At 59.9% G+C, this 8,594-nt stretch overlaps 1 protein-coding gene across 3 annotated transcripts in view; it reads right to left on the bottom strand.

Moving 5' to 3' along the window:
• The window catches only part of SH2B3 (SH2B adaptor protein 3), a 151,114-nt gene extending 146,454 nt beyond the window's left edge, over nt 1-4,660 (bottom strand). For 2 of the 3 annotated variants that reach the window (XM_075568172.1, XM_075568173.1), the window contains exon 1: nt 3,736-4,660. The gene's annotated coding sequence lies outside the window, so the exon portion shown is untranslated. The remainder of the gene's footprint in view (nt 1-3,735) is intronic. The other variant, XM_075568171.1, reaches the window with a different exon arrangement.
• Between the last annotated feature and the right edge of the window lie 3,934 nt (nt 4,661-8,594).

Here is an 8,594-nt window from a genome sequence, read left to right as displayed (position 1 = left end):
GGGGGGGGAAAGGGGATGTGGGGGGGGGGAAAGGGGATGTGGGCGGGAGGGGATGTGGGGGGGGGAGGGGAATGTGGGTGCGGAGGGGAAAGTGGGGGGGAGGGGAAAGTGGGGGGGGAGGGGAAAGTGGGGGGGAGGGGGATGTGGGGGGGAGGGAAGGGGGATGGAAAGGGGATGTGGGGGGGAAAGGGGATGTGGGGTGGGGGGTGAAAGGGGATGTGGGGGTGGGGGTGAAAGGGGATGTGGGGGTGGGGGGGAAAGGGGATGTGGGGGGGGGAAAGGGGATGTGGGGGGGGGAAAGGGATGTGGGGGGGGAAGGATTGGGGGGGAAGGTGTGGGGGGGGGAAAGGGGATGTGGGGGGGGAAAGGGGATGTGGGGGGGGGAAAGGGGATGTGGGGGGGGAAGGGGATGGGGGGAAGGGGATGTGGGTGGGAAGGGATGTGGGGGGGAAGGGGATGTGGGGGGGGAACGGATGTGGGGGGGAAAGGGATGTGGGGGGGGAAAGGGGATGTGGGGGGGAAGGGGATGTGGGGGGGGAAGGGGATGTGGGGGGGGAAAGGGGATGTGGGGGGAAAGGGATGTGGGGGGGAAAGGGGATGTGGGGGGGGAAGGGGATGTGGGGGGGGAAGGGGATGTGGGGGGAGGGGGATGTGGGGGGGAAGGGGATGTGGGGGGGAAGGGGATGTGGGGGGAAGGGGGATGTGGGGGGGGAAGGGGGATGTGGGGGGAGGGGGATGTGGGGGGGAGGGGATGTGGGGGGGGAAGGGGGATGTGGGGGGGGGAGGGGGATGTGGGGGGGAGAAGGGGGATGTGGGGGGAAGGGGGATGTGGGGGGGAAGGGGGATGTGGGGGGAGAAGGGGATGTGGGGGGATGGGGGTGGGGGGGAAGGGGGGTGGGGGGGGAAAGGGAGGAGTGGGGGGGATGGGGTGGGGGGGGGGGGGAGAAGGGGGATGTGGGGGGGAAGGGGGATGTGGGGGGGAAGGGGGGTGGGGGGGAAGGGGGATTAAGGGGGTAAGGGGATGTGGGGGGGAAGGGGGATGTGGGGGGGAAGGGGATGTGGGGGGGAAGGGGGATGTGGGGGGGGGAGGGGGTGTGGGGGGGGGAAGGGGGATGTGGGGGGGGGAAGGGGGATGTGGGGGGGGGAAGGGGGATGTGGGGGGGAACGGGGATGTGAGGGGGGGAAGGGGGTTGTGGGGGAGGGGGGGAAGGGGGATGTGGGGGAGGGGGGAAGGGGGATGTGGGAGGGGGGAAAGGGGGATGTGGGGGGGAAGGGGGATGTGTGGTGGGGAAGGGGATGTGGGGGGTAAGGGGGATGTGGGGGGTAAGGGGATGTGGGGGGGGGTAAGGGGGATGTGGGGGGGGAAGGGGGATGTGGGGGGGAAGGGGGATGTGGGGGGGAAGGGGGATGTGGGGGGAAGGGGGATGTGGGGGGGGGAAGGGGATGTGGGGGGGAATGGGGATGTGGGGGGGGGAAGGGGGATGTGGGGGGGGAAGGGGATGTGGGGGGGGGGGAAGGGGATGTGGGGGGGGGGATGTGGGGGGGAAGGGGGATGTGGGGGGGGAAGGGGGATGTGGGGGGGAAGGGGGATGTGGGGGGGGAAGGGGGATGTGGGTGGGGAAGGGGGGGGAAGGGGGATGTGGGGGGGGGAAGGGGGATGTGGGGGGGGAAGGGGGATGTGGGGGGGGAAGGGGGATGTGGGGGGAAAGGGGGGTGTGGGGGGGGAAAGGGGGATGTGGGGGGGAAAGGGGGATGTGTGGGGGGGGAAAGGGGGATGTGGGGGGGGGGGAAAGGGGGATGTGGGGGGGAAGGGGGATGTGGGGGGGAAAGGGGGATGTGGGGGGGGAAAGGGGGATGTGGGGGGGGAAAGGGGGATGTGGGGGGAATGGGGATGTGGGGGGAAAGGGGGTTGTGGGGGGGAAAGGGGGATGTGGGGGGGGAAAGGGGGATGTGGGGGGGAAAGGGGGATGTGGGGGGGGAAAGGGGGATGTGGGGGGGAAGGGGATGTGGGGGGGGAAAGGGGATGTGGGGGGGGAAAGGGGGATGTGGGGGGGGAAAGGGGATGTGGGGGGAAGGGGGTTGTGGGGGGGGAAAGGGGGATGTGGGGGGAAAGGGGGTTGTGGGGGGGAAAGGGGGATGTGGGGGGGGAAAGGGGGATGTGGGGGGGGAAAGGGGAATGTGGGGGGGGTCTAATAGACAAGGGATTGCATCATTCATTGGAACATAACTACTTTAATTTGCCGGTGGCGTGCATATTATATTATAATATTATTATTAACCACTTCAGTGCCATGATAACAGACGTGCTGAGACCCTTGTTATAATGTAGCATGCAGTTAAAGGGGGAGGGTAGTAGGGGGTTAAATAGGGGAGTCTGTCAGGTCGAGGTGTCCCCGCGAGCCCAAAAGCTATGAAGTGAAAGTGACAGCCACAGAAGATGCTGTGTGACCCTGTGCTTCCCCCGCCCCCCCCCCCCCCGAATACACGAGGGGGGGGGAGAGAAGGTAAGACATACACGAGGGGGAGGGGGGGGGGGGGGGAGAGAAGGTAAGACATACACGAGGGGGGGGGGGGGGGGGGGAGAGAAGGTAAGACATACACGAGGGGGGGGGGGGGGGAGAGAAGGTAAGACATACACGAGGGGGGGGGGAGAGAAGGTAAGACATACACGAGGGGGGGGGGGAGAGAAGGTAAGACATACACGAGGGGGGGGGAGGGAGAGAAGGTAAGACATACACGAGGGGGGGGGGGGGAGAGAAGGTAAGACATACACGAGGGGAGGGGGGGGGAGAGAAGGTAAGACATACACGAGGGGGGGGGGGAGAGAAGTTAAGACATACACGAGGGGGGGGGAGAGAAGGTAAGACATACACGAGGGGGGGGGGAGAGAAGGTAAGACATACACGAGGGGGGGGGGAGAGAAGGCAAGACATACACGAGGGGGGGGGGGAGAGAAGGCAAGACATACAGGAGGGGGGGGGGAGAAGGCAAGACATACAGGAGGGGGGGGGGAGAAGGCAAGACATACAGGAGGGGGGGGGGGAGAAGGCAAGACATACAGGAGGGGGGGGGGGAGAAGGCAAGACATACAAGAGGGGGGGGGAGAGAAGGCAAGACATACAAGAGGGGGGGAGAGAAGGCAAGACATACAAGAGGGGGGGGGAGAGAAGGCAAGACATACAGGAGGGGGGGAGAGAAGGCAAGACATACAGGAGGGGGGGGGAGAGAAGGCAAGACATACAAAGGCAAGACATACAGGGGGGGAGAGAAGGCAAGACATACAGGAGGGGGGGGAGAGAAGGAAAGACATACAGGGGGGGAGAGAAGGCAAGACATACAGGGGGGGAGAGAAGGCAAGACATACAGGGGGGGAGAGAAGGCAAGACATACAGGGGGGGAGGGGAGAGAAAGCAAGACATACAGGAGGGGGGGAGAGAGAAGGCAAGATATACAGGAGGGGGGGGGGGGTACTGGTGTCAACATAAAAGGGGGGGTGAGTTTAAAACGATAAACAATTGCGTTAATAGGGCATCTGAGTGGATCCACCAGGGGAGGGTGTGAGTTGATTAACCAGGGGGTGTAAGAAAGGGATCTGAATCAATCTCCAGGGGATATAAGCGCACAGAGTAGATCACACAGGGGATGTGGGTGGATCACAACAAAGAAAGAGGGGGTCTGCGCAGGGATGCAGTAGATCACACAGGGGGATCCCTTCGGCAGGGAGTGACATGTTACCTGCAGGAGAAGCGCTCTCTTATCCGATCACCCATGTTGCCTCAAGCCATAACTCTGCGGGGGTCTTCAAGGAAGGAAACCCACCCCCCATCACCCACACAGCGCGCGCTCCATGTCCGCAGGGTGAGATCCCACAAGATCGGATCCCACGGTGTCACATCCCCGGCGCTGGGTTCAGGCGATCCCCATGGCTCGGGGTGTTATGTAAAGGAGGAAGGGATCCGGCTCAGTGTCTGTCCTGCAGTGTCCCCTGCATGTGGGCAGGAGAAGGCACGGCCAGATCCCACGGGCACCGGATCCCACAGGGGCCAGATCCCACGGGGGCCAGATCCCACGGGGGCCAGATCCCACGGGCACCGGATCCCACGGCACCGGATCACACGGGGCCAGATCCAACGGGCACCGGATCCCACAGGGGCCAGATCCCACGGGGGCCAGATCCCACGGGCGCCGGATCACACGGGGGCCAGATCCAACGGGCACCGGATCCCACGGGGCCAGATCACACGGGCACCGGATCCTCCCCAGTGACTTGTACTGTTGATAGTCCTCGAGCAGATCTGCGCGAGATCCTGATGTTGGATCCACCAGATCCTGCCGCTCCACAGCAATCCAGTGTCTCCCAGACCTCAGGAGACCTTCATGTCAGGGATCGTTCAACTCCGGGGGTGCCTCCAGTGCCATGTTCTCTTCCCCAGACCTGGATCCGCCAGATCTCTGCCGTGCCACATGCAGGAGATCTCAGGGGCGGGGGAGGGATGCGATCCACCGGATCTCCAAAGGTCCCCTCACAACATGCGGTGATCTGCACCAGGGCTGGGTGGTGGAGATAGCAGGAGCAGCCGGCAGGGAGTGCTGAGTATGTCCTGTGCGAGCCTGGGCTGCTAAACTGAAAGTGACTTTCCTGCAGTGTGTCCCTCTGACTGGGGGGAGGAGCTTAGCCCTAATACACACATACACACACACACACACTCACACACCCCCCCACACACACACAGCCCCCCCCCCCCCCCCACACACACACCCACACAGCCCCCCCCCACACACACACCCCCACACACACAGCCCCCCCACACACATACAGCCCCCACCACACACACACACAGCCCCCCCACACACACAACCCCCGCCCCCCCCCCCACACACACACACTCACACACACAGCTCCCCCCCCACACACACACTCACCCCCCCCACACACACACAACCCCCCCCCACACACACTCACACCCCCCCCCACACACACAGCCCCCCCACACACACACACAGCCCCCCCACACACACTCACACCCCCCCACACACACAGCCCCCCCACACACACACACAGCCTCCCCCACACACACACACAGCCCCCCAACACACACACACACACAGTCCCCCCCACCCCCCCACACACACACAGCCCCCCCGCCCCCCCCCACACACAGCCCCCCCCCGCCCCCCCCACACACATACACACAGCCCCCCCACCCCCACACACATACACACAGCCCCCCCCCACACACACACACAGCCCCCCCCCACACACACAACCCCCCCACACACACACAACCCCCCCACACACACACACAACCCCCCCACCACACACACACAACCCCCCCACCACACACACACAACCCCCCCCACCACACACACACAACCCCCCACACACACACAACCCCCCCCACACACACAACCCCCCCCCCACACACACACACACAATCCCCCCCCACACACACACAACCACCCTCCCCACACACACACACAACCACCCCCCACCCACACACAACCACCCCCACACACACATACACACACCCTACACATATACACCCCCCCCCCACACACACACACACCCTCTCCCCCCCATTACACCCCCAGACAGTATCCGCAGGGATTAACCCCCCCCGCGCAGACTGTATCCGCAGGGATTCACCCCCTCCCCCCCCCCACACCCCTCCAGACTGTATCTGCAGGGATTCACCCCCCCCCCCCACCCCGTGGGGAATAATCCCAGAACTATTGTATTCCGTGGGGAATAATCCCGGAACTATCGTATTCCGTGGGGAATAATCCCGGAACTATCGTATTCCGTGGGGAATAATCCCGGAACTATTGTATTCCGTGGGGAATAATCCCGGAACTATCGTATTCCGTGGGGAATAATCCCGGAACTATCGTATTCCGTGGGGAATAACCCCGGAACTATTGTATTCCGTGGGGAATAACCCCGGAACTATTGTATTCCGTGGGGAATAATCCCGGAACTACTGTATTCCGTGGGGAATAATCCCGGAACTATCGTATTCCGTGGGGAATAATCCCGGAACTACTGTATTCCGTGGGGAATAATCCCGGAACTATCGTATTCCGTGGGGAATAATCCCGGAACTATCGTATTCCGTGGGGAATAATTCCGGAACTATCGTATTCCGTGGGGAATAATCCCGGAACTATCGTATTCCGTGGGGAATAATCCCGGAACTATCGTATTCCGTGGGGAATAATCCCGGAACTATCGTATTCCGTGGGGAATAATCCCGGAACTATCGTATTCCGTGGGGAATAATCCCGGAACTATCGTATTCCGTGGGGAATAATCCCGGAACTATCGTATTCCGTGGGGAATAATCCCGGAACTATCGTATTCCGTGGGGAATAATCCCGGAACTATCGTATTCCGTGGGGAATAATCCCGGAACTATCGTATTCCGTGGGGAATAATCCCGGAACTATCGTATTCCGTGGGGAATAATCCCGGAACTATCGTATTCCGTGGGGAATAATCCCGGAACTATCGTATTCCGTGGGGAATAACCCCGAAACTATCGTATTCCGTGGGGAATAATCCCGGAACTATCGTATTCCGTGGGGAATAATCCCGGAACTATCGTATTCCGTGGGGAATAATCCCGGAACTATCGTATTCCGTGGGGAATAATCCCGGAACTATTGTATTCCGTGGGGAATAATCCCGGAACTATCGTATTCCGTGGGGAATAATCCCGAAACTATCGTATTCCGTGGGGAATAATCCCTAAACTATCGTATTCCGTGGGGAATAATCCCGGAACTATTGTATTCCGTGGGGAATAATCCCGGAACTACTGTATTCCGTGGAGAATAATCCCGGAACTATTGTATTCCGTGGGGAATAATCCCGGAACTATTGTATTCCGTGGAGAATAATCCTCATAGAATATCATCTCTACCTACAAACCCCTGAAATTGCCTCTTTTGTCTCCGTTCCTGTTTAGGAAGGTTTGTAAATAATGTATATGAGAAAGAATTGACCAGGAGTGCCGAACGTCAGTCCTCAAGGGCCGCCAACAGGCCAGGTTTTCAGGATATCCCTTCCGCACAGCTGGCTCAATTAGTGGCTCAGCCATATAGAATAAGCGCCTCAGTGCTAGGCAATGTGTGAAAACTGTTATGGGCTTTTGTGGATGTCCACGGGCCACAGTTAAAGAACCACTAGTGAAATCTCTTACCCGAACCAATGATTTAGGGCAGAAGAGGCCAACTCCAGTCCACAAGGGCTACCAACAGGTCAGGTTTTCAGGATATCCCAGCTTCAGCACATGTGGATCAATCAGAGCCACCTGTGCTGGAGCAGGGACTGATTGAACGACCTGTGCTGAAGCAGGGACTGATTGAGCCACCTGTGCTGAAGCAGGGACTGATTACGCCACCTTGTGCTGAAGCAGGGACTGATTGAGCCACGTTTTGCATAAGTAGGGATATCATGAAAACCTGACCTGTTGGTGGCCCTTGAGGATTTGAGTTGGCCGCCCCTGGATTAGAGCTGCGATGTAAAACCTCTCTGAGAGGGAACACGCTTACTACACGGAACGGCATCCTGCTTAGAGTATGAGACGTGTAACAATATGTCCTGACAGGAGCTGATAAGCCCGAGTGCGTGATGGAGCGCGGTATATCTCATCCTGTGCCCCTGCGCCCGGGGAAGTCTCCCGGCTTCACTGCTGCATTCTACATTGTTCTATATACTCTGGGATTCTCTGGTGTATCAGCTCACCGCGTCTCCGCACTGTCCCAAACTCAGGCTGTATACAGTGTATCGGCTCACCGCGTCTCCGCACTGTCCCAAACTCAGGCTGTATACAGTATATCAGCTCACCGCGTCTCCGCACTGTCCCAAACTCAGGCTGTATACAGTATATCGGCTCACCGCGTCTCCGCACTGTCCCAAACTCAGGCTGTATACAGTGTATCAGCTCACCGCGTCTCCGCACTGTCCCAAACTCAGGCTGTATACAGTGTATCAGCTCACCGCGTCTCCGCACTGTCCCAAACTCAGGCTGTATACGGTATATCAGCTCACCGCGTCTCCGCACTGTCCCAAACTCAGGCTGTATACAGTATATCAGCTCACCGCGTCTCCGCACTGTCCCAAACTCAGGCTGTATACAGTGTATCGGCTCACCGCGTCTCCGCACTGTCCCAAACTCAGGCTGTATACAGTATATCGGCTCACCGCGTCTCCGCACTGTCCCAAACTCAGGCTGTATACAGTATATCAGCTCACCGCGTCTCCGCACTGTCCCAAACTCAGGCTGTATACAGTATATCGGCTCACCGCGTCTCCGCACTGTCCCAAACTCAGGCTGTATACAGTGTATCAGCTCACCGCGTCTCCGCACTGTCCCAAACTCAGGCTGTATACAGTGTATCAGCTCACCGCGTCTCCGCACTGTCCCAAACTCAGGCTGTATACAGTATATCAGCTCACCGCGTCTCCGCACTGTCCCAAACTCAGGCTGTATACAGTATATCAGCTCACCGCGTCTCCGCACTGTCCCAAACTCAGGCTGTATACAGTATATCAGCTCACCGCGTCTCCGCACTGTCCCAAACTCAGGCTG

Source organism: Ascaphus truei, chromosome 13 (genome assembly GCF_040206685.1).
Source record: "Ascaphus truei isolate aAscTru1 chromosome 13, aAscTru1.hap1, whole genome shotgun sequence".
Taxonomy (NCBI): Eukaryota; Metazoa; Chordata; class Amphibia; order Anura; family Ascaphidae; genus Ascaphus; species Ascaphus truei.
Note: the sequence above shows the minus strand (reverse complement) of the source record. Positions and strands in the feature narration are given on the sequence as shown.